Genomic DNA, 25,680 nt, shown 5'->3' with positions numbered 1-25,680 from the left:
ATGTCCTTTTCAATAATGGCTTTATAAGGGATAACAATAGGGCACATTTATGCTACTGTAAAGTTTGCTGTAGGCAATTTTTCTCCCCATCTTTAGGTACCCTCTCAACTTTTCCTTTATCCTTTCCTCTTTCTTTGAATAAAACTACCAAGTGCCTACATCTGCAATGTAAATGTACCTCAAAAACTGCATTATGGAGAAAGCTCTGATAAGATAGTAAAAATGATCGATGGTGTGTGTGGGTAAGGGGCCAAGGAGTGCCATAGGAAGGCAGATCAAGAAGACTGAAACTATTCTAGAGCCTGGCAAAGGAACAAGCTCTATCCTCTAAAAATGGGGTGGACAGGGTTCTGGATTTGGACAACACCTGAGCTGGAAGGGGTGTGGCATGGGGGTCCGAGGACCTGTGTTTCAGTCAATCGTCGACATTCTGGCAGTATAACCTTAGACAGGTCATTTATCCCTGGTCATATTTAATCTTCTCACGTACAAAACCCTAATTCCTACCTCACAAGTGTGTTGTAAGAACCTAAGAAATGATTTGATTCTGCATGAAAATCTTTGAAGATTATGAATACCACCCATATGACAGTTCCTAATAAGGTAATAATGGATATTAAAGGTCTCCAGAACTTCGGAAGAATGATAAGGTAAGGATGAACAAGAAGGAGAAAGCAGCTTTAAAGCTTGAAAATATGTAAATTTAGAAGCAGTCACCTAACCTCACTGGCTTTAGAACCTTTTTCCTATAAGGTCTGTAGGAAAGAAAAGGAACAAATAACGGAAAAGCACTACTCCAAATCAAAGGAAGTGAACCTAGGGCGCTCATTCTTCCAGGGGTGACATAAATCGAGAGAAAATATGAGTAGATTTTGTGGCAACAACAACAATAATAACAATAATATAACAATGGCAATAATAGTAGCTAACATTTTCACTATCTCATTTGCTTAGTAAACCAAACCAGAATTTTTTGGTAATGATTCTAATATTAGAATAAAAAATTAATCCTGAGTTATGAAAAATCTTTGCAAACACCTTGTTTGACATTAATTTGGCGGAGTGGCAGGGAGAGCTACAGAGTGAACACCTTTAGAACAATGACTTTCATCTCCTGGACAATTAATGTTTGAAAGTTGAATCCAGGGTTGAGGGAGAAAAAGGGATGGGAGATAAACAATTTGAGTGGCAGGAAGAGGGGCAGATATTTCTTAGGCAGCTATTATGTACCAGTACTGAACAGAGTACATCATGTATGCATGTGTATTGTAAGGGATAAAGAGAGATCTCTTATGTCTTTGGAGTTCAGTTTGCAACAGGAAAGTAACAAACAGAAATTGAAGACAATTAAAATAACCATTTGCTAACAAGTCTTAAGCTACTTCTATAATTTAGAATACTGGGCTGAATAGACTAAAAATCTATTTTGGTTATTCTTTTGTACTTTTATCCCACTCTGCAGTTCCCACAGAGTCAGAGAGTACATGAACCGCTTTGCCATTTATTTGGCAACATATTTTCCCTGATGTTGAGAATTTGGGCTTATTGTGTTATTATAAGTTGATCAGGAGTAACATTATGAAACATGGATGTGTTAAAACAATAATGTATTTGAGTATACAAAGGCACTGAATTATTTCTATATTTTCTTTCTGTTTCTCTGCTCCCCTCCACTTCTCTCCTCCTCATCTCCACCCCCCACCCCTCTCTTCGTTCCCTTCCTTGGAGTTCTTATGTTCCCAGGAATTGAAAACTAGAGAAAATACTTTCAATGTCATTCCATTTACTATGTTTATCACATTATTATTACAAAATTTGATCTTTTACAACTATTTGGCAATTATTATTTATTATTATAATATAAGTATACTTTCCTAATTGGGGAAAGTTAAAAAATACCCAAACTACACTGGGAAGCAATGGGATAATGAATGCGAAGTCTGTCCTTGTGCAGAATTCTTCCTGTTACAGAACCTGGAAAGACAAGCATCACAAAGGCTGTAGTGGGAGCACATTCTGAGGTGAAGTTAGTTTCTAATCAACTTATCACTACAAGATATAGATTCTTATTTAAATTAAAAATTCCCCATGTGTAACTGACCATTTCCCCCACACAAGCGTTGTCCGCTCCATTTTTGGTAGACTCAGGTTAGACATACTTTTTTTTTTCCTAAATAGTATAACATGTTTGGACATATAAATTAAAATTAATAATAGTTTGCTATTCATTGTAAACTTTTGAATTTGGAGGAGCAACGCTAGATTTCTTTTTTCCTGAACTGACTGTGCCCTTATTGAATACTTCCCATGCAAAGTGACAATGCTTATGGTGCCGACAGCTCGAGAGCCTCGTGGGGCTGCACCAGTCTACAATAAATGAAAAGCTCTTTCAGACTGAATTTTAGTTGTGTATTGTTATTTGTCTTAGAATCCATTTATTAGGCCAGAGATAATGTGACAGTTGACTCTTACAGTAACACAGTACTCATTAGCTAGCTTGACAGGGAGGTGCCAACATCCGCTGGAGATTGTATTTTATTAATCTTCATGGCTCATTTGGAAGCCTGGCTGGCTATCTTGTAATGTGTCCTCATGCTGACTGGGACAGGGATATGTAGCTAAGCTTATGACTGAAGAATATAAACTTGCATGATAAGGTCTTTCGCTTTCTTTGACCTGAAATGCAGCAAACTAGTACAGCCTAAGTGGGATGCTGTAGTGTCCAGTGGAAATTTCCTCCCTAAGAATCTGTAACATTTCTTCTAGATGCTAAGGACAATTTGAATTTAAATCTGCTCAGTGCTTGGTGGATATATATACTAAAATCTGAGGATAGATTGAATTAAGTTTAAGGCGAATGTTGGAAGGCCTTGAAATAGTATAGTTTGTTGTCATATCTGTGTTTCCTCAATTTTTGCGTGTGTGTGGTAATAAAAGTATTCAGAGTTGACACAGTTCTTCAAACTTAATAAATTTGCACATATCATAGTCTTTGGGTCTTTGAAAAATTTCAGTTTGTATTTGAACAAACTAAACCAACATCATGACTCATAGCTTCCAATGTTCTTATTCTGTTGACTTTTTGTTTCAGTTTGATTTTTGTTATGAGTATATTTGTTTGTGATTTTATTGGGTTCTTTACCAATTATACAAACATCTCTTATAAGGTAGTTCCTTATTTTAAAAATAAATATTTTGCAAGAAGGTTGGAAAATTTCCAAACCATCACACTTTGATGACTTTCTAGACAAATAAGCTATTATTTGGTGTTTAAACCTCTACGTATAGTATCCTAAGTCTGTATTTCTAAAAGAGTTTTCACTTATCTCTTAGCAAGTCAAGCTTGTTTTACTCCATATTAACTGAAAATAGATTCGATTTGGATGTTTTCTTTGGCACTCCTCTAATAAGGCTAATCAAGATGAGATTCCAACCCTTAAAAAAAATGAAATCAACATGTGGTTTAATTCTCACTACTAATACTACCCTGAAAGACTGTTAAGCTTCTGATAGAAAACAATAAAAAACAAGGAAATTCACTGTTAAAACGGCAACATACCATATGTCCTTTAATACCTAATTACAACAGGGGCACAATAAGAAAGTCATTAAACCTGCACCCTATTGTGCATAGGTATCTGAGGACATATGGTGCATTTCAACCATTAGTATGAATTTGATTGCATCTGTGATTTTCTGTTACAACTTTGACTGTATTTTTCAGAAGAAAATGTTGGTAGACATATTGGTCATTGAGAGGAATTGCCAACAATGAGAAATGGGACTATTTTTAACACTCTAGAGATAGGTGATTATAAATTGCATAAGGCCTACTAATAACCCATGTATTATCTCCTGACTCTCAATGTCTTTTGATGCCTTATTTTCCTCATTGAAAATCTCTCATTCAAACAAATTATTTTCACTTGCCAGATAGAGGAATTTTACCTGAGATCTTGCAAAATATGGATTTTTCACTTAATATTCCCTATCATATTGCAAATTTACATGCTTACATATAAAAAATTACAGGTGATGAAAGGGAGCACCATGTTTATCCATTCTCTCTCTTATAGAGATGAATTAATATTCAAAATTGGTGATATTTCCTCTAGGGCATAGTTTCAAAAGTTCTATCTATCTACCTACCTACCTAATTACCTACCTACTTATCTATAAATAAACACACACACACACACACACACACATTCTTAAGGAAAATATCAGATATGAAGAACCAAGGATTAGTAGAATGAAGGCACCAGGTCTCAGTCTTCACCTCTATATCTCAAATACCTAACTTATAGTAGCATAGTCATACCACAACAGCATAGTCACACTTACAGTAGCATAGTCACACAGGTGCATGACACATTTGTGTGCATTATATGTATAACTGGATTTGAATCTGATTCATATTTTGTGTGTGTTTTATTCATTCAACTGCTTATTCTTTCATATGTCAAACATTTATTGAGCAACTATTATTTGCTGTGAGCTATTTTAAGTGCTTAACAGTGTAAAAAACAGGGAAGACCTTACCAACCATATATTCTAGTGGAGAGAAACAATGAGACAAATATAAATATCACTTTTTAAATGATGATAAATGCTATGAAGAAAAACAAAGCAGTGAAGGAGTAAGCGTGTGCCAGAGAGTATGGGTAAGCATTTTGTTGCTTCTCTGCTCATAAGCCATGTGATGATTAGAGTGAAGGATGAGGGACTAGCTGGGAGTCCTGGGCTTCATGTGACTCATGTAAACAGAGTTAAAGTGTTGAGATTCATCCTGATGATCTCTAGGCAGACAGTGGGTAGGGAGATTACAAAAAAAATGACCTATGTGCAGTTACACAAATTAGAAGACTTCTCAATTTATAATCACATCAAAAGTTTAATAAAATACAACCCCTTTAATGCTTGTCAAAAGTTGGTCACTTAAACCTTAAAACAGTAATTTAACTACGTATATTTTAGTGATCAGATGAGTGTTTGACTTCATATATTTTAAACTTGCAGTTATGTCCCAATAGATTGTCCTTTAATGCTTTTGGTGAGATGAGACTCCAGAGAAGTGAAATGATATTTAAAAATCACTAGTTAGGCTACTATGTTAAGGATTCATCAGGATGAAAAGTGAACCCTCACCAATGTACAATCCTCTCTTTACCCACTGAAGTCAGGTTTTAAGACAAGTTTCCTACCACCTCCTTGTCCTCTGCTAAAAATCCTAAGTTTGCAAAGTTTATAAAAAGTACTTAAACTTAAGGTCAAAAGACTTCTTGTTAATTGCGTAATAGTTAAACCTCCATCTTTGGGAATCTTGTGTTATAGTTTCACTTCTTTGCATATTACTTACTGTAGTAATTTCTTAAACTCATGGAGTTGAATTGCAGTTGTTCTGGGTTTAGGACCAGAACTTAATCCGATTTCAGTCACTAGCCTGCAGCAAGCTGAAAGAGTCAAGTTCCTTAAACCAAATGGTAGAACTCCTTTGAAAAAAAATGTGTGTTACAATTAGGTCAATGTGTATAAATAGTGGTAAAACTAGTATTTTGCAGCAAAGGCAATATGTAATATTTCCAGCCTGAACAATTCATTGTAATGTTCCAGAATAATATTTTTAACACATGGCAGCATTCTCAATTGCTAAAACTTCATTAAACATAAAACTGTACTTTTCAGAATTTTTTCAAGTTAAAGATTTGTCAGTTATATTAAAAATGTACTTAGCAATAAACCTAAATAATAGTAAATATCCTCAATATTTTTTAGTTATCAGATAATTTACCTGTCTGTTTTATCACACCCTTCTATTATAGATACAGGCTGTCCCCTGACTTGACTGTGAGTACCTCAGTGATAGGGACTCTTGTAATTATATCTGGCCCATAGTAGGAACTCAATAAATGTTTGCTATTTATATGGGTGAGGACAGATCTCTGTACACAGTAAGTACTCAGTCAATGTTGTTGTGATTGATCTGTTTGGAAGTATAATTATTTATTAAGAAATTAAAATATTAATCTCTTTTTCCCCCCTCTTCTATGTCAAGAATTTAACTAGAACATTTTTCCCCCTTGTTTCAAGATCATTGTTTTTCAGAGCATAAAATTGAATTTGCTTGAAGATACTGCTAAACTTCTTCTCCTACATCCAACCCATATTTAATACTGGTTTTAGTTTTCAAAAGCCAAAGCTCTTTGAGGACATGATGACAGATTCCATCAGAGAAGACAAGAGGAAAAAAAAATGCTTGGAGAAAGAGAGGTGGAAGTGGCTGCATCTGGGTCAGAGAGTGAGTCCTTAAGACTAAGAAAGAATATACCGTACCTCTTGGGCCCTCTGCAAGACGCAGGACTCTGTGGGAAGATTCATGGTGCACCTGAGGAGCTGGGCTCTTGGCATTGGAGTTCCAGGCTCTATAAGAATTCCTGTGACCTAACAGCCAAGCCCACATCCCTCCTACTCCCAATCAGGGACCATTCAGGCTGACACAACAGCAAAGAGTGATCAAGGGTCTTGAAGATTTGAAAACACACTTCACACAATGATTGTTTTTGTTTGTTTGTTTAAATATATGTTTATTGATTTCAGAGAGGAAGAGAGATGGAGCAATAAATAGAAACATCAATGATGAGAGAGAACCATTGACTGGCTGCCTCCTGCCCGCCCCTCATTGGGGATGGAGCCTAAAACCTGGGCATGTGCTGTGACTTCCTGGTAGGTCAATGCTCAACTACTGAGCTGTGCCAGTCGGGCCACACAATAATTGTTTGCTGAAGATTCGTGGGATCCCCAGAACAAGTGGGTGATGAAGAAGATCCTAGAGGAAAACAAGAAAAGTGTTTTTAAAAAGCTTATCTAAAACGTGACCCTGAGCCCGGCCAGGCATGGCTTCATGGTTGAGCATACTAGTAAACCTATGAATCAAGAGGTCATGTTCGATTCCTGGTCAGGGCAGAGGCCCGGGTTGTGGGCTTGATCCCCAGTATGGGGCATGCAGGAGGCGGCTGATCAATGACTCTCTCTCATCATTGATGTTTCTATCTCTCTCTCCCTCTCCCTTCCTCTCTGAAATCAATAAAAGATATTAAAAAAAGAAAACCTGGTCCTGAGACAATAGTTACCCAGACCAAGTGAAGGAGGAAGATAGGTGCCATAACAATGGAATCAAAATAAATGTCTCATAGGGAGATTTAGGAATTTAAGTCCAAATCCTTCCCAGACTTTCTCATTCCCCCCTTCCCCCCCCAATATGTCTCTATAATTCCTCTTTGGGGCATTGTCTAACCACCACAAATGGAACCTAACCTGCTCTTCAAGCCTTACCTTCAATTACACTCTTTCTACATTTGACCATATCCAAGTTTGTGTCTTCTCCAACATGTTCCCATGTGAGCTAGGATCTTTGAGTGACCACACTGGAATTGTACTGCTTTGTACCTTGATGCCACCGTGGCAAATCTGAATCACGTGTCTTGACTGCTTGAATAGTTTCGTTTCTTATTTTAAAAAGGAGCAAGTATAGATGTGATGCAAAAGAGTAATCTTTGCTTTCATTTTTGAGATTATTAGTAATTATGAAAATTTTAGTAGCATTTTAGGCATTTGGCTGAGTGGTTAAAAATAGGAAGAAACACTGGGAAGAAGTTGGGATAAACGGGCTTCTGGGCTGGCCTGCCACGCACTGCCTGACGAACTCCTTACTTCTGCCTTTTCTCATGCACACCTGTTCTCATTCTGAAGCGTGAGCCCTTCCAAAGGAGACAGCAGCTGAAGCCCAAACAAGATGAGAAATAATAGAACTTGGGAAAAAATGATTAAAATCACCTGAGCTGTTATAGTCCCCATGGCGTATGATGGATACTGCCCAAGCTAGGTACTGTCCACCAGGGCCTCCTGAAAGTCAGTATCTGTAATGGGTTTTGTGGCCTCGTCTACCTGAGAAGAGAAAATTTTAAAACCTCTCTTCCCACCTCTTACTAAACCTCTTCTAAACCTTTTACTATAAATGGAAGAACAAGACATACTGTGCTTCCTAGTGTACAGAAATAAGGGGTATGCTTTATTTTTCTATTTTGGTCCTTAGTGAATTGAGGTCTAAGTGTGAAGCTTAGGAAGGTTGGGCCTCATTGTTCTTTGTGACTTTAAAAGAAAACATAGTTTATTGCTTCTATTGCAAACATGGAAATATTTAAATTAGGTACTTGATTTCTCTTCAATTTTTCAGTTGTTTTTTTTTAAACATGCATTATTCAGCATGAGGTAGGAAATAAATTCTAAATCACCTATGGAGTGTTGTCCTTTAAACAACATTTGCTTAGGTCAAAGAGCTACTTTAAAAAATTATACTTTACTACCAATGCAGACTTTAAAAATTCAGTTTTAGTATACCTTATGAACTTACTATTGTTACTATGCTTGTTAGAACTAAGTTTTAAAAACCATAATTTAATACAGGGTGAAACAGGTCACTATGCAGACATGCTTATCAATGATACAGAGGAAAGTGAAATATAAAACATAAAATCAGAAATATTTTGCAGACATAATATGAATATACTGTTATGTGCTACTCTTTAACTTTAAAATGAATTTTGGGAAAAGCGGTTGGAGCCTAGGGATATGGGTTTGTTTCTTGACCTCATATAACAGCTATATAACTGGCTAATAACCTTATTTCCCTTAGCCTTAGTTTCCTTTTATGCTAATTAAAAGATTAACACTAAGGTAATTTCAATAGTAGGGTGTGTTGCCATCTATATTACTAATCAACATATTTTTTTGAGGCCAAAACATTATTTTAAGGGGAACTTTTGTCTAGTGGTTTGATATGACATAGATGAACTTTAGTTCAGTATCATGTAGAATATTAAATATTTTCTCCTCGGAAGAAAAAGCTTATTTGTTGAAGGCTATGGAGTTTTATCAAATGGAAGAGATGAGAGAGGTAGACCGTAATCGTTATTTCTTTTCTGTACTGGTAATAAAAGGTAGGTTATAAAGCATTTTAATTTATGAATAGTAAGATGAATATATATTACCAAAGACAATACAATCATATAAAAGTTTGCAATAATTTCTGATACCTTTGAGTTGAGCAAAGTTGACAATGAAAGAGGCTAAGGTGGTTGAAGGTGTTGCTGGTCACTTTCATTCTTCGGGTCATTTAAATATTATGCTAATAAAAGGAAAGTGGAATAAAGTATCATTTTGCTAATAAACTTAACACTAGACCTTAGTAGAAATATATGATAAATAAATACAATGTCAAGTTAGAAAAAATGTTGTAGTTTCATGTTGTTGGTTTGCAAATTGAATTTTTACATAAAATTTACACTAAATGGAACCTCATTATATAGTGATGAGGTCCAGTATGATCCAAATCATTAAAATCACTGTACTGCTTAATGATTCACTAAGTGGTACTGCAGTGCCATAAATTTAGCACTAGTTTCATGATTCAAAACACCAGGCTGAGACACCAGCAAATCGTATGTGGATCATTAAATTTACAATGAATGTCAGAGATGAAATAAGGGGGAAAAAACACTTTGAGAGATAGGGATAATATGTGCTCTAAGGTGACATACATCAAGATAAATGATCTTATACCACTTGCGCTTGGATAATAATGGGGGGTAGTTTTTTTTGTTATTCCTCATTTCATAATTTCCAGAGGGGCTGGAAGTCTAAACTCCTACGAATTAAAGCAGCTGTCACTTTTTGACTACCTTGTGATCTGTTTCATTTATATTTATAATATATACATTTATATATGCCATTACATTTTAAACTTAGCTGATTTTGCCTAGACATTATGGCTCATCTAATTTCCTATAATATTAGTTCAAAATGATTTTTATGGTTGGATGAAATCTGGACTGGTATTACATGAAAGCTGTTAAGAATATAAGGTTTAATTCTGAAATCCTTAACGATGTTTAAAATCACAGCCTCAATGAAATTTTAGCATTATCTTAGTATTTATTCACCAGTATTTGTTTATGTGACTGTATAAAAACTTTGGAAATATAAAAATATAAAGATATGCTAAATCCTTACAATCCGTAAGTTCTGCTGGTTAGAGAACCATGGAATTCACATTTGAAAGCACATTGCTTGCATATATGATTTGGAACATGAAAAGCAAACCTTTTTTGGGGCCACAGGTAAGTCTTCCCATAAGACTTTTATATAGAGTATGCAAGACATCATTTTAAAAAATATGCTGCTGAACATTCAAAAGCGACACCATGTATATTGTGTCTAACACATTGTATTTGCCAACAGTGCTATTCTTTTGTTAAGAAAGCCCCAATATTTTTCACATGATGGAGGTTATAACATGCTGTTCTGAAGGTTTCAGACATGCCATACTAGCTTTGGCATCTAGGACAATTTATTAATCTGGGGGTGTACAATAGCTTATTTTAGTCAATTATATTCATCAAACCCTGCAGACTTTCAGACAAGGACTTTATCCATATATTATCTTTATCATGTAAGGTGTATAGATAGCCTCTGTGATTCATGGTTAAGAATTTTTTTTTTTTTTTGGCTTGACTTTTTATATCTATGAAAAGAATGGCATGAACAACAACAACAACAACCCCAAGAAAGTCCAAAACAGAACTGCAAACTTAGGGGGCCCATGGGGATCACATTTCAATGATTTCTCTGTTAAAAAGTTCTCAAGGAAGAGCTGGGTGCTGGTGGAGACAATTCATGGAAGGCACACCGCAAACGCTGCTCTCACTTTCTAGTCCAGCATAAAGAAGGGTGGGCTTTTTCTTCAACAGACAAGGATAGTTTGATTCTGGCTGCTGGGCCCCGAGTGGAACATTGAGAAGGAGATTATTTATTCCTTCTTGTAAAAATAAAAATGCTTTTAAATCCTGCTTTTGTTTGGGGAAAAAGTTCAATTGAAAGATAAGAAAAGAGGAAATGTGTTCGGTGAAAGCACTTAAGATTGATTAGTCTACTTAACCCTTGGGATTTTCCCCCACTTACCTCAGGAATATGGAGTTTTATTCAAGTTGGCTAAATACTTAAGATAATTTCTTCTTCTTTTGGAAATAATATTATTATTAGTAACCATAAAAATGAATTCGTACAGCTTTCTCCTTTGCCCAACATTTCCAAGTCAAACATGAGACAACAAACAAATCAAACACCAAAAGACCAAAGGGAACTATAAAAAAGAAATGTGTTCACTTTGTCCTTGAAACTATGAAAACAATTTCTAGAATAAACAGGTTATGAAAACAGGATGGGATATTCTGTCAGCCCATGCAGGACCTGTTATCTAGAAATTGCTTATAGCAGAGAGGTATAGATAGTTAGAAGAGAAGATAAAAGTGCTATTGTACTCTTCCATAATAAGCCTCAGGACAAGACTGTAAAACGTGGCAGTTTAGTAAGGTTCTGAGACAAAACAAATGGTATATAGCATTTCACTGTTTATCCTGAAATCCACTCTGGTCTAATGCTGGGCTCTGGAAGAATTTTCCCTCTTTCTTCTCTGCCTCTGAGATTTCTCCTAAATCTATGTAAGCAGTATAATATTTTGTAAACTTTCTTGACTTATATGTCCTTAGTAATAAACCAATTTCCCTCTACAAGTACTGGGTGCAGGCAAGAGGGAGAGAGAATATCATTTTGGTAAATAGAAAGATATAAGGGAATATTCTATTCATTTAGGCAGAGAAAGGGGATCCCTCCAACAGCCTATTCTTCAGGTCTGGGAATTTGGTGGGGAGAAGATGAGAGGCTTAGAGTAGGAAAGTTATCAGAAATGCAACCCAATATTTTCTCCTTATGCCCTCAAAGATCTGAGTGGAGAGAAGGTGAGTTAGCCAGGTTAAGATCCAAACAAAAGGTAGAGGGGCTTTTGTTCCAGTTTCTGGTTTTTGATTGGTGTGTGGGGGGCTCTGAAGAGACACTGAGCAGGGTGCCCTTGCACTCATGTGGGGTGGCCCATGCACTATAAGGAAGCAGAGAATAGGGTTCAAGCAGATAGAAGGTTTAGTTTGCACCTCTGAACTTGCACTTGTAACCATGTGGCCTGAGAGCCAGTGGACAACCCTGGAGCTTGGCATGCCTCGCAGGGGCTGAGTGCAACCTTAGAGGACAGAAGTTGGTTAGAAGATGTGACAGATTCAGAGGGGTCTGCAGCAACAACAAGAGTGGAGGAGTGAAGCAAAGGTCAAGTCCATAGGATAAACCAACAGGCAATGACCAAACCAACCAAGAACGAATGGATTGCTGATTCATCAACTGCAATTATTAGCTGTGAATATAAAAGAAAGGCCATACATGCGAATGAGCCAGCCATTCCACGGAAGAGGCCAGACAGACATTGCATGTCCAAGGGCCATTTCAAGGCCAAGGGATCCTGTTGATCCCAACACGCTGAAGTTTTATGTCTCCCACCATATGCCAAGCATTGTTTTAGACTGCAGCAAAGAAGGCAGGGAAGAAAATAGTGAGTGAACATCTTCCAAAGACTGATTTAAACCAAAAGAGAGTCTCAATTATTGGCTCAGACTACATTTTAATCCAGATTGGACTAAACTTAAATTTACCACCATTACTAGATTTGCTGGAGCCCTTATGAGGAAGATCAAATCAGTTATAAAAGAACCATGTTTTCCTTGTATATTTGAGTTGTAATGTGATAAACATATGTAATGGGGCAGAAAATTTAATCATCTAGATAGTTGTTGGTTTTCTATGGGTGGAAACTAGGAGGAGCTGTACTTCCTTGAGCCCGAACAAAGCTGGGAAGACCAGTGGGATGAAGTCTCTACAACTAGGTCATTAGGCTGGGGGCCAACTGAATGTGTTGCCCAGACAAGGCCTGGAGGTCCTATAAAGGAACGCATGTGTCTAGCTTGCAGAGTATATGCAACAGCATAATGATTGAGCCACTGGTGGAAAATTTCAATCTGAATATGAGAGCATCTGGGATGAATGCCTTCTCTGTAAATGTCTGGCTTGTGTCTGAACGATCTGTTTCTCCACCATTGTGAGCATTGACTATCCATAAAAAGCTCATCATGGTTAGAAACAATGTTCGTTCAGCTGTTGGTCAACAATATAAACAGTCCTGTTTGGATCAAGTCTTTCATCTCTTTAATGTGATTCCAGTACTTAATATATTTTGCATACTAATGCCTTTGACTAGAGAAATATCTTTCTTGCAATCTCTCTTTTGAATTGTGAGCTGTTTCTTTTGCTTAACAGAAGATTCTTGATGTTTCTTTAGTTTAGGCGTAAGAGGCTGTGCTTCAATCATTTTATGAATGGTTTTAACTTAATCTCATTCCAAGGGGTTTGGTTTCCTCTCTTTTGAGAGTAGTGATGAGGAGTAAAGGAAAGAATAAGTTAGAATGGAGAGAGGAGGCAAAGAAATGTATAATTATTTTCCCTTTTCACTGTTGCATATATTAGTTTATGCAGGTATCAATTTTTACTCAGATCACTGCATTTCTGAACCGTATAGAACTTGAAACTTTGTCTAAAACTAGGACATAAAAGTTCCCTAAAAGAATGTTATCTAATTAGCCATATTAAATTTCACTTTTCTTTAAGATGTGGGTTCTGAAAACATCTGTTTTTAGGTCCTGTTCCACATAACCCCTATTATGAACCATGAGTCAATGTGTTCTGCATATCTATACAAAGAGTCCATCTCCCACCTTATGAAAGCTTTAGGCAATGAAGAGCAGCTTTTTTTTTTTTTTTTTTTTTTTGTGGTGGTGGTGGTGGGGCAGGGAGTGGATGTTGCAGAATTTCTGGGAAGAGTGTGTGAAAAATGGTGGAGAGATCAAACAATATTAAACATTCCTTTCCACCCATATATATTAAAAAAGAGCTTGAACAAAAAGTTGAATGTCTTCCCAGGGTTGACCTTGGCCATGTTAACTTTCTCACATCTTTAAAAGAATTGCTGATTTCATAGACTTGATATGAGCATTAAAAAAAAGGCTAAAACCTGTGAAAATACTGAAATCATTCTAAAATACCCCACAGTCATGACCATATTATAGTTATTAAAATTATCTAATAGTTTTGCATTGTATTTTCAGATAATCTGCATAACCTGACCCTCCTCTTATTCCCATTTTTGTTCAGGAACATACAGCTGATTTTTCTCATCATTTTAGGGTGTCTTCCTTATCAGGATGAGAAGAATGTTCAGTTTCCCCATCTTTCAAATGTACAAGGAAACCCAACGTCCCCATCTATGCTGAGCCTGCGACAGCTGATTGATCGTTAATAACCTTGGCAATGTTATTTTTCTTAGAGAAAAAGGAGGCTCAATGACTTCTTTGTTCAATTTCACCTAAAGAGTAGTCTTGCCCGGTGCACACCGTAAGTGTCATTGGTAGGGAATTGTCCAGGAGGCATTCAGTATGTAAATGTTCTAATTAGATCAATGTAAAAGAGCAGTCGTACATTCTGTTATAGCAGTGTGTCTGGTTCCATTAATAAAACCTCCCAAAGGCATGCACTACTAGTTTTCTCAATTAGTTTGTCCCAGATCATTTCATCTTAGGGTAGGGAGGGGAGGGGGTAGAATGAGAGGGTGAAGGGAGGTGGCATATTTACACGTATTTTCTCCAGCTGAGAGAGCCGTTCAGATTTGTCCCATATTCCACCTGGTCACTATATTGGTCTTCAGGAAAGCACATGCCTGCATCGTATTTGGGAAAATGAAAATTCAAAGCACAACTTTTTCCCTTCCTCTTCCCCTGAGGAAACAAATTCCACCACTGCCAGCACTGCCTTTTCCTTTCCCTTCTCTTCCTCCTTCACCTCTGCCTCCTCCTCCCACATCTCCTTCATTTCATTTTTCAGAGTGTCACTGTGTAAAACTCCTAGCACAGTGCTTGGCACATAATTGCAGTTTTGTTAAGCATTTGTCCCCTTTTCTTTCTCAAGGGTACAGCATGCCCCAGGCCTCTGAAAATGTAAAATAAATATCATGGTTAGAGGATGCATAATAAGGGGGCCTTATATATAATGATTGGAAATATTGCAATCCTTTCTCACACATGATTTTGAGCTTCTGGGCTTTTAGAGCTCTTTGTAACAAGAAGGATCTGAATAGTCATAAAGAGAGTTTTCTTAAACTCTTGGATTCTAGGTGAACAGAGTAAGATAAAGAAAGGATAAAATTCTGGCAGAGAATACAAACAGGTACTGTGTTCTTTGCCTTCCCTTCACACTCTTCTTTCTACAATTATTTTGCTCACTATTTGGAGGGAAGCCTTGGATCCGCATTATTTCCAAATTCACCACTCCTCCCTTTCCCCCAAGAGTTAAGCCGCCACTGGGGAATATGAAGAACAGTAAGAAGTAAACCAATGGAGTGGAGTCAGGCAGGGTAATGATATTAGGAAGGCTGGTCACAGAGGACAAGTGTGAATGCCTAGAGGCTCTGAGCAGTCCTAGTTTACCTTGTCTACTAGTCTATCTAGTCTTCTTATCTCACCCAAGAAAGCCAAAGAATTTGCGTTAATAAGGTATCCGGACTTTCTTCAATTGCTTCTCCCATCTCTCCTAAAAGATATAAACCAAAAGGAGGTGAGGAATGGTGTAAAAAAGTTATATTAGAATTGGAAGAAGTGACAATTAGTCTGACTTTATCACTGCCCAATCATCTACATCTCTGATATTCAGTTTTCTCAGCTGTAAAATAGAGACAACACTAATTGCCTTACATGATTTACAGGATTTACTTCAAATGTGATAAAATATGTAAAAACCTTATTTAATTTTATTACCTGCATACTTTGCTCATTTTGTGCAGATGGCACAAATATAGTACTAGTAGAGCCATTCCAGAGTAGCTGTTTGGAGGAGGAGGATGGAGAACAATAACTAAATAGTAGTTTATCATTATCTGTATGGCTATTCTACAGAAGGGAATGAAACACATTGTCCTTATACTTTTTTATATATATACATATTTAAAAGAATTTACTGATTATGAAGCATTGGGTGACTATTTTGATTCCAAAAAATTTTTTTAAATCTTAATGACTAAGATGGGTAGTCATTCAGTGCAAAGTTATAATACAAATTTAGAGGGAGATACAGTAGTTATAAGTAGTTATGATAATGGCCAATTATCATATAGGTTTATTCAATGATAAATATTAGTTTAAACCATATGAAATTGCTGATATTTACCAACCCATGACCTAAAAACGGGTGATTTTATATAGTACAGCTATTTTAGAAGCAAGAGGTAACAGAATGAATTGTGGAAGCTATCTAGAATGTATGATTGAGAATGAGTAGGTGGGTTTGGAAAAGGTAAGGGGATCTAGGTTGCTCAAGAAGGCAGATTAAAATAACTAACCATGGATCCAGGATAGAGAAAATCCAGAGTAGTCATAAGAGGATGTTAAGATATTGGGGAAATTTAGATGAATTGGGAGACAGTCTCTTCTCAGAATGCTCTTCTCCCACCTTTCCATCTGGCTCTCTCCTCCTCATCTCTCAGAGATTCAGAAGCCTTCCATGTCCCAGCAGAATAGATTTTATCTCCTACATGGTTTGTAGTTTTCTTTGATTTTTCTTCACAACATTTAAGAAAATTGTTATTGTGCATGTAGGAGTGTTTAAATTTCTGTCACTTCCAATACACTGTGGAACTCCATGAGGGCAGGGGCCATGCTCATCTCACTCACTACTACAGCTCTGGTAATTGGTACAGTTCCTGGCATTCAAGAGTTTAAAGTGTTAAGGAGAATGGGTAATATCCAGGAGTCTGAAGGGCAATTGGTGAGGATGGTGATTAATTAAGTATATAAGTGTGTGGTATAGTGGAAAGGAAGAGTGTGAGTCAGAGCTAAGGAGAATAGAAGAAATAGATCAGGTGTTATGGACCATAGGTAAAGAGGGAAGCAACAACCAGTGTGGTTTGGAGAATTTGGAACAGACAAATTGACTTTAAATCACTAGAACTATGAAAAGAGTGTGGCGGTATGATACTCTTGTGGAAAGGTTCTTAATGAATGAGAAATAAAGCTGCTCCCTTTTACCCCCAATTCCCACTCTTTGAGCTGGAAGATATTGACAGAAAATGGTCTTCATGAGAGAAGGCATTCATTGTGACCTCGAAGAGTCAAGTTCTTGAAGGGACAAAAGGATGAGAAGTGAGGTTACAGAAAGGACAGTGAACTCACAATGGAGTTGTGGTGTCCAAGGACAAGAGGCAGGTGCTGAAAGACAGCCGGGGATGGGGTAGCAAGAATGAAGATGAGATGGAGTTAGCAAGTTTTCAGGGGAGGGTGGATGAGTGAGAAAACTAGGTTTACAGTGGCCAATGTGTATAGTGTAAAATGAGGAAGTCCCTGAGGAGAAAGAATGGAATGAAGTAGAGGAAAAATACTCACTGTGATGAGTATCCTGGAGCAGGGCTGCGGAGCTCTTGCTAGAAGTCCCGAGCTATTCAGCAGACCTGGGGTTTCTGAAAAGATGGCTAATGAGGCAGTATTTCCACAGCCTTCTTCCCCAGCTAATTTAAGACAGAAAAGGTAGAGGTTGAAGTCCCTGCCCTAAAGTTTAGTATTGAATTAGGAGAACAAGCAAATCTCTCTCTAATTATTCAAGTTGTTTAATGATATGCTTTAACAGTTATTTTTCTGCATGGCAATTAGATTCAAATGGTAAGTCAGTCACATAAATGAATATAATTAGTAGTGTTTTTGCATAGTTAAATCAAGCATTTAGAGGCCTGTTAGGCAAATGGTGGTCCAGGGAGAAGGAGAATTTGTGGCTGTTTTGACTTCCCCTGCTAATGGGAAGGATTGTCTATTGCTCCTAAATTCCCCCCTTGGTGTGGTTCTTAGGAGGGTGGCTGCCTGCATACCAGTGAGATCATCATATAACTATTTATGACTATTTATCCTTGTTCTTCCCCCAAAAAGCGGGGCATAAGGAAGAAGGAGGGATGGATAAGGGGTGGGGGGTTGGTGAGTAAACAAATACATTTCTTTCAGGACAGTATAGAAAATTCCTGACTTTGGGAAAGTATCTTATCATGTCTTGCCTCAGATTTTTGTTTTTGTTTTTTGTCTTCTATTTTATAATATACTAGTAGCCCGTTTACACGAAGATTCGTGCAATAGACCTTCCATTCACCTGGCTGCCTGCACCAGTTTTCTGCTGGCACCGGGGACCCAGGCCTTGGCTGTGGCCACCGCCTTCTGCCTTCTTTCAGGGTCCGGGCTTGGCCCTGGGCGGTGGCCTTGGGCTCGGCTGCACCCAGCGTCCCTGCTAGGAATCGCAGGAGCCGACCCCCAGTGGTCTCCTGTGATAGGCGCAGGCTCCCCGCTGGCGCCCAAGGCTGGGAAAGCCTCGGGCGGCTTTCCTGGCCTTGGGCTCCGCCACACCCAGCGTCCCTGCAACGGTTTCCTGGCGGGCGTGGTTGATGGGCGTGGCTTGGTTGGTGGGCGTGGCTTGGGCGTGCGGTCAATTTGCATATTTGTCTATTATAAAATATTTCAAACATAAAGGAGAGGAAGGGGAAAGAATGTAAGTACCCCCATCCATTCTGAGCTTTCACAGATTTTAACATTTGATGTATTTACTTCAGGATTAAAAAAAATGAAATAAATGGTACATTACAGGTACAGATGAACCCCTTTTTCATACCACTTTCTGATCTAATTTTTTTCAGAGCCTCCATGTTGAAGTAGGTGTGTATTTTTATACTTTTATATATATATATGTATGTTTTTCAAAATAAATATAATTTATGTTTCTAAATTTCAAATGAGTGATATACTGCACTCTTGTGCTTAAAGGGTTTCATGGCACAGTTAACTTTAAGATAGAGAGATTATCCAGGTGGTTCTGAGCTAATCCCATGAGCTCTTTTATAGCAGAGGTTTCTCCAGCTGGTCACAGAATAGGAAGTCAGAGATCCAGAATAGAGAATAATTCAATGCCTTGTTGCTTGGGTAAATTGGAGGACATCGCGTGGCAAGAGATGCAGGTGCTCCCTTGAAGCTGAGCTAGACCCTGGCTGACAAGCGGAGCAGCAGGTGTCTCAGTCCTAAAGTTGTAAGAAACCGAGTTCTGACAATAAGAATGAGCATGGAAGATTTTCCCCCAGAGCTTCCAGATGGTAACTCAGTCTAGTCAACAGCTTGATTTCAACCTTGAAACTATGACTAACATCTGGGTTCTTTGGACTCTTCATGTCTAAGAACCAACTGTTGCTATGCTGGTGGAAGAAATTGAAACTTCTTGTCATGAAGACTTAACTAAGTTTACTGCTACACAATAGAGGAGAGGGGAGTATGCCTGAAAGAAGGGATTACCCATGGTGTCTTTTGGAGCTTCCATGCCTGGTAATAATCAACCAGCAGTTGAGGCAACCTCAACAAGGGCAAGTGAACTAAGGTATCAGACCCCTTAAGGATGATAGTCTAGTTCTCCCCGAGGCATGCAATCTAGAACAGCTAAAATGTTGATATGCCCTAGATCACCAAATCACTAAAAACTTCACTAATGAGTCTTATAGTGTTTATCTCTCACTATCTGGAGGACATTTTACCAAGGCATCCACAGTAAAATGTCACTTCTTGCTCATAGGTATAAATAGTGGACCACTGTGATATTCTTTGGATTGTCCAGATTGGCCAAAAACTTTAGTCAATATTTTTTCTTAATTATTTTCATGGTTATTTATTTATTTATTTATTTACCAGAGGCCCAGTGCATGAAAATTCATGCACGGGAGGGGGTGTCCCTCAGCCCAGCCTGCTCCCTCTCACAATCTGGGAGCCCTCAGGGGCAGGAGGTGATCCGATGATCAGGGGAAGGCGATGCCCCCATCACACCTTTGCTGCTGCCACTGCTGGTAGCACAAGCCTTGGCCAGCCCTGGTTACCTGAGCCTCAGGTGGCCCTGGGTGGCTGGGCAGCCACCATCTGAGGTTTGCCTGTGCCTCGGGCCAGCCCTGGGCGGCTGGGGGGCTAAGGGGACTAGGGGACTCCGGAGGCAGGTGCGCAGAGTGGCCAGACCTGTCTGGGGGCGGGCCCAGCTGTGCCATGTGCCTGTCATCCCAGTGGGGCTGAGGGGACTGGGTGCCACCATCTTGTGGCTGTGGGCACTGCCATCTTTGAGGGCATGGCAGTCAATTGGCATATTCCCTCCTTATTGGCTGTGGGTGCTGCCATCTTTGTGAGGGCATGGTGGTCAATTAGCATATTCCCTCTTTATTAGATAGGATTTTGGGGCTTCATTAAATTTTTGGGGTGACATTAGTTAATAAAATCATATAGGTTTCAATTGTACAGTTAGATCTATGATACGTCATCTGTATATTGTATTGTGTGTTTACCATGAAAAGTCAAATCTCCTTCCATAACCATATATTTGACCCCTTTTACCCCTTACTTCCTTTTTTCACCACCCTACACTCTAGTAACCACCATACTGCTATCTGTGTCTATGAATTTTTGTTTGTTTGTCTTGTGTGTTCATTTATTTCTTTCAGTTTTATATGCCACATATAAGTGAAATCATATGGCTCTTGTTTTCTGTCTGACTTATTTTGCTTAGCATAATATTCTCAAGATCCACCCATGTCCCAAATGACAGCATTTCATCTTTTCTTATGGCTGAGAAGTATTCCATTGTATATGTATCTTCAATAATCTATCAAAGCACACTTTGGTTGTTCTCATGTTTTGGCCACTGTGAATAGGGGTGCATATATCTTTGAGAATAAATGTTTTCAATTTTGGGGGGTAGATACCTAGAAGAGGGATCTCTGGGTCATATGATAACTCTATTCTTAATTTTTTTGAGGAACCTCCATACTGTTTAAGTGGCTGTAGCAGTTGAAAAGGAACCCTTATTCAGTCAATGTTTTTAAGAAGGTAGATTTAACGTAGCATTGGGGTATATTTCTATAGGAGATGAGAGTTTCTTAAAATGTTGCTAAGGAGATCTTCACACTTTGATTTGAATTGGTGATTAATTGCTCTTATCCTTTCCTTTTCTTTCTTCAAAGCATCTATGGCAACAGCCCCTTATTTCCACAGACTTCATAATGATTATTTCTCTTGTTTCTCCTCAAACACCAGCAATGTATGAGCCGGTGTTTCTCCTTTTACCTATATCCTGTCCCAGTTAATCACAGGCATAATTTTGTTACAATGTGCTAGGGACTATAGGCACTTCACCAGCCCTTGACACTGAGGTCCTCCTCCAGCTGGCTGGCAAGTGATTCACATCTAGTATATTATTCTTAGATTCAGCTTCCTAGGAACGTTTCTAGTTCCAACTCTTTTAGGTCTTATTGCCTAAAAGCAGAGCCTGAGGCAGGGGTCCAGGGGGATATTATTGATTTTCTCAGGAAAAAAGGAGGTAGCCAAGGTAGGCAGTATAAGACACTTAAACTAGAATGAAATACCAGATGGAGTTGAGCTTTAGCTGGTAGTCCATGTGGAGCTCTAGGGTATGAATTGCAACACCAAGTTGGTTCTTGAAGCAAGTCTGTCCTTCTCCCCACATAGTCATTGGCTGTGGTCTGTTCCCAGAATTGGGATGAGGCATAACCTCCCAGATTAGGCAACTCTTGATTCATTGAGAACAATAACCTGGGAAAGGTTTTAGTTCCATGCCCTTAGTAATCAACAACAACAACTAGGGTCTGGGTACAACAGTCCTGGTCAAAAGGCTCTGGACAGAACATTAGCACCATTCACTACAGCAAGAAATATATTTTCAGAGCAAGATAGAGAATTTGACCAAATGGATTGAAGCAACATTTAAGTTAAATTTTCAGAGACGGTTTATCTCCAGGTGGGCACAATCCACACAATCCTTTTCTCGTGAAATTGAGCGATGCCCATAGTGCAGACATTTGCTACTTCAGACGCATCTGGGTATTACCTCTAATGACAGCCACAGACATCAGGATAATTTGTCTTCAGTAAACTCTATGAATCTCTTCTAAAATTATAGTGTTATTTCCATTAATTAATTCTGTAATTCTTCAAAATTTTTGAATATTTTGAGCTCTGAATGTTCAGGCATGGAAAGTGAGTACCATCCCCAGCTGCCATCTGCTCAGTCCACATGTCCACATGTAATCTGCATACTCGTGCTTTGAACAAATCAGCAATGCTCTTTTGTTCCCCTGCAGTCTCAGGTTCAGGGTGCTTAGACGCCTTGTCATATTCACAGGGATGTACAGCCTTCTGAGCCACTGGGGGTCTGACAAGTTGGGTCTCTCAGAGCCTATTAATTCCAAAAAGTCCTTCACTTGAGGTAGCAGCTCAATAAATATCTTCAAGTCTCTATGACTCAGTCATCTGAATGCATTAAAATAAAAGAAGTCTCCATGCTTCTGTTATTCCAAACTCTTCTTTAAAAAGTTTATAAACTCTTTATGATTAAAGACATACAATGAAGAATATTCAGTTTTGATCACTTCTACATCATGCAATGAACTTGAATTGCACGGTTCATGGCACAATGGTGCTTTGGAAGCAGAAAATGGCATCCTTATTTTTTGTGTTGAATAAATTGCCGAAATCTTTCTTTTGATTTTTACTTCAGGTGCCTAATGATCATACCTGAACTTAACTCTTCCTGTTTAAATCTTGTTTTCAAATTCCTTACTGACAAGCTATTAGATATTATTAGTTTTTGAGTGCTAGCTAATTAGATAAATCTTTTCTTTCTTTCCCCTTATGTTTTCCTTTCTTTTTTCCTCCCTCCCTCCCTCCCTCCCTCCCTCCTTCCCTCCCTCTCTTCCTTTCTTCCTTCCTTCCTTCCTTCCTTCCATTAAAATCTTTGATTGAAAGCATCTTGGCCACTCCTGGGGAAAGGGGTGGACTGAATTTGACCTGTGGGACTCATTTTACTTTGGACCAAGTTTCAGAAGGTGAAGACTAATAGACAACTTTCATGCTGTACAGAATGAAGAAACATTTAGACAACTTTTGAACTTAAAACTAAATTTATTCTTTGAAAATATTATGCAAGGGAATTTTTAAAATTTAAATGACTCCTCCATTTCCAGGAAAAATTTCTTGAAGTTCTATGAGAAAATATTATATTCTTTAAAAAATATTAGGCAAACAAACCAGTTACTCAGGCAGAAAGCACTGAAAATCAAAACATCAAGAGTAATATTTTGCATCAAATTTGTTTATTTAAATAATTTATTTAAAATAGGCTTGATTTCTTTTTTAAAAAATATTTTTATTGATTTCGGAGAGGATGAGAGAGGGAGAGAGAGAGAAACATTAATGATGAAAATCACTGATCAGCTAGCTGCCTCCTGCACACCCCATATTGGGGATTAAGCCTGCAACCTGAGCATGTGCCCTGATTGGGAATTTAACTGCAACCTCTGGGTTCAGAGGTCAGTGCTTAACCATTGAGCAACACTGGCAGGCAGAAGGTATAAATTTTGATCCTGGGTTTGGAGTAAAATTGTTAAAGCAGTTTGACTATGATATGGAGCAGAGCAAAGGAGTGGAAATTAAAAGAGAGTAAATGATGTTTTTGTGTTGCTGTTTTTTTAAGATGTGAGAACACTACAATGCATTGGTGTGATAGTAAGAAATACTTGGTCTAGATGGAAAAGTTGAAGGTATAGGAAAGGGTGGGTAATTCTGATAAAATAAAGAGATAAAAATAAAGGGGAATAAGAATAAAATCTGATAAAATGAGAAGGACAGGGATCTGATGTTGATATTTGATAATAGAAGAGGCATTTTCTCTGATGTAATAGGAGGAAAGAAGGAGTTGACAGAGCTGCAGAACATTTATAGACCATATAAAGATTTTGCTAATCTTCTTGAGATAGAATAAACTTCTGTCTTAGGATGGAAAAGAATCATGTGTAGAATTTTCCTAAGTATTCTTGTAGCCAAGTATTGCATCAAACCTTGGAGCTAAGTGCCCTGCTTGTCACATTCATAATTCCCCTTTTAACTCTCACATTCTGCTCAGAAATTCTGCCAGCAGATCTATATGACTTCTGGAAGTTCAACCCTCTCAATCTCTGTGCTTTTAAACCTTTCCTAAAAGTTCACCAATTGGCTCATTAACATGGCTACTTGCCTTGCCTGTCCACAGCACGTTAAGTAAAGGTTGTTCTTCTCTTCAAGCTTATTGGACATGGAAAATGATACTTCTCCTTGCTTTTCCAACATTTAACTTCTTTTGGACCTTCCATAAGGAAATAAATGGGCACTAACTCTAATACAGACAAAGGGTTCCAGAAATCATTATGCCTAGAAAATATTCTTTATAATTTCGAAGGTAAGAAGCAGCAGACATTAAAGGGAAAAAATAGATCAGTGTTACTACTTGTGAGCAATTTGTAAATTCTGGCATTATTTTAGCGGTATGCTTTAGGTATTATTAAATATGCAGTCATTTAAGGATGTTTTTTCTTAATGATTGGAAAGATGTGGCAGGCTCTTCACACCTCATAGGATACAACAGACAGTGATAACTGATCCTGGAGAAAGACTAGAGCAGACTGAAATTGACAGGTCACTTTGTTGTAGTATTTGCTCTTCTTGGCTCCATTTCTTACTTTTTCTTATTTATTTCCTAAGAACAGTGTGTATCTAGTGAAAACTTGATCTCCAAAATACTTAAGCAAGGTCTTCTTTTATGCCTGCTAATCATCAGGCATAAAAGGGAAATAAAAAGGGAAAACTTCAGGGTCAAGTATTTTAAAGTGCAATTAAAACTTGAATCAAAATACAACAAATTATAACTCCCTGCATTTAACTTTAAGGTAAAGGAGGAAATTGCAGGACCAAGATACCATCTGAAGCTTTGATGAAAAGCCCAAAACAAACCTGCTTGCATAGCTTTCTTGGTTAGCCTTGTTTTTAAGTCAGCTCACAATGAGCTGAATTCCTGGCCTGGTCCCTTGGTGACAGGAAAGTTTATCCTCTTGCCTATCCAAAGCAAGTTCATTGCTGTGTTTTGCAGCTAATTTTCCCCGACATCTCAGTGAGTTTAAGTGGCAGACTGTATTTTACCAATGTGGCTGTACATATTTATCCTAAGTTATTGTACTCTTCCTACAATGTAATATTGATGCTCTTCTGTTAAAAGATGGAATATGTGTTCTCTCCTTGAATTTAGGTGGTTCTATGAATGTGGAAGGAGTGACATTGTGTGATTTCTGAGGCTAGGTTAGAAAATACACCTTTCATCTGGTTCTTTCTGTTGAGATCTTTGCCCTTTCATTTAAATGCTATGAAGGTGCCCAGACTGGCCCGTATATATGAAGAGGACCATGTGGAGAAGAACGGAGACCTCAAGAAAAATGCCAGCATCAACTCTCAGATGTGTGTTAGTGGGTGAGCCTTCTGTTGATTGCAGCCCCTCTCCTTTGAGTCATTATGGCTGATCACATGAAGCAGGGAAGAGTTGACTCTGCCAAGACAAAATTGCAGATTTGTGAACAATATCAATGCAACCACTTAGTAAGCCATTAGATTTGGGGAATGTTTGTTACATCGCAATAATAACTGGAACACCTCACTACAAAAATATCCCTTCTCTTTCATATGTTTAATTGTTGACTTTTTTCCTACATAAGAATTTATTCAAGTTTCTCACTTGTAAAAAACCCAAGTTTTCCTTTACTCTACATTCCCC

Source organism: Eptesicus fuscus, chromosome 8 (assembly GCF_027574615.1).
Source record: "Eptesicus fuscus isolate TK198812 chromosome 8, DD_ASM_mEF_20220401, whole genome shotgun sequence".
Lineage (NCBI taxonomy): Eukaryota > Metazoa > Chordata > Mammalia > Chiroptera > Vespertilionidae > Eptesicus > Eptesicus fuscus.
Note: the sequence above shows the minus strand (reverse complement) of the source record.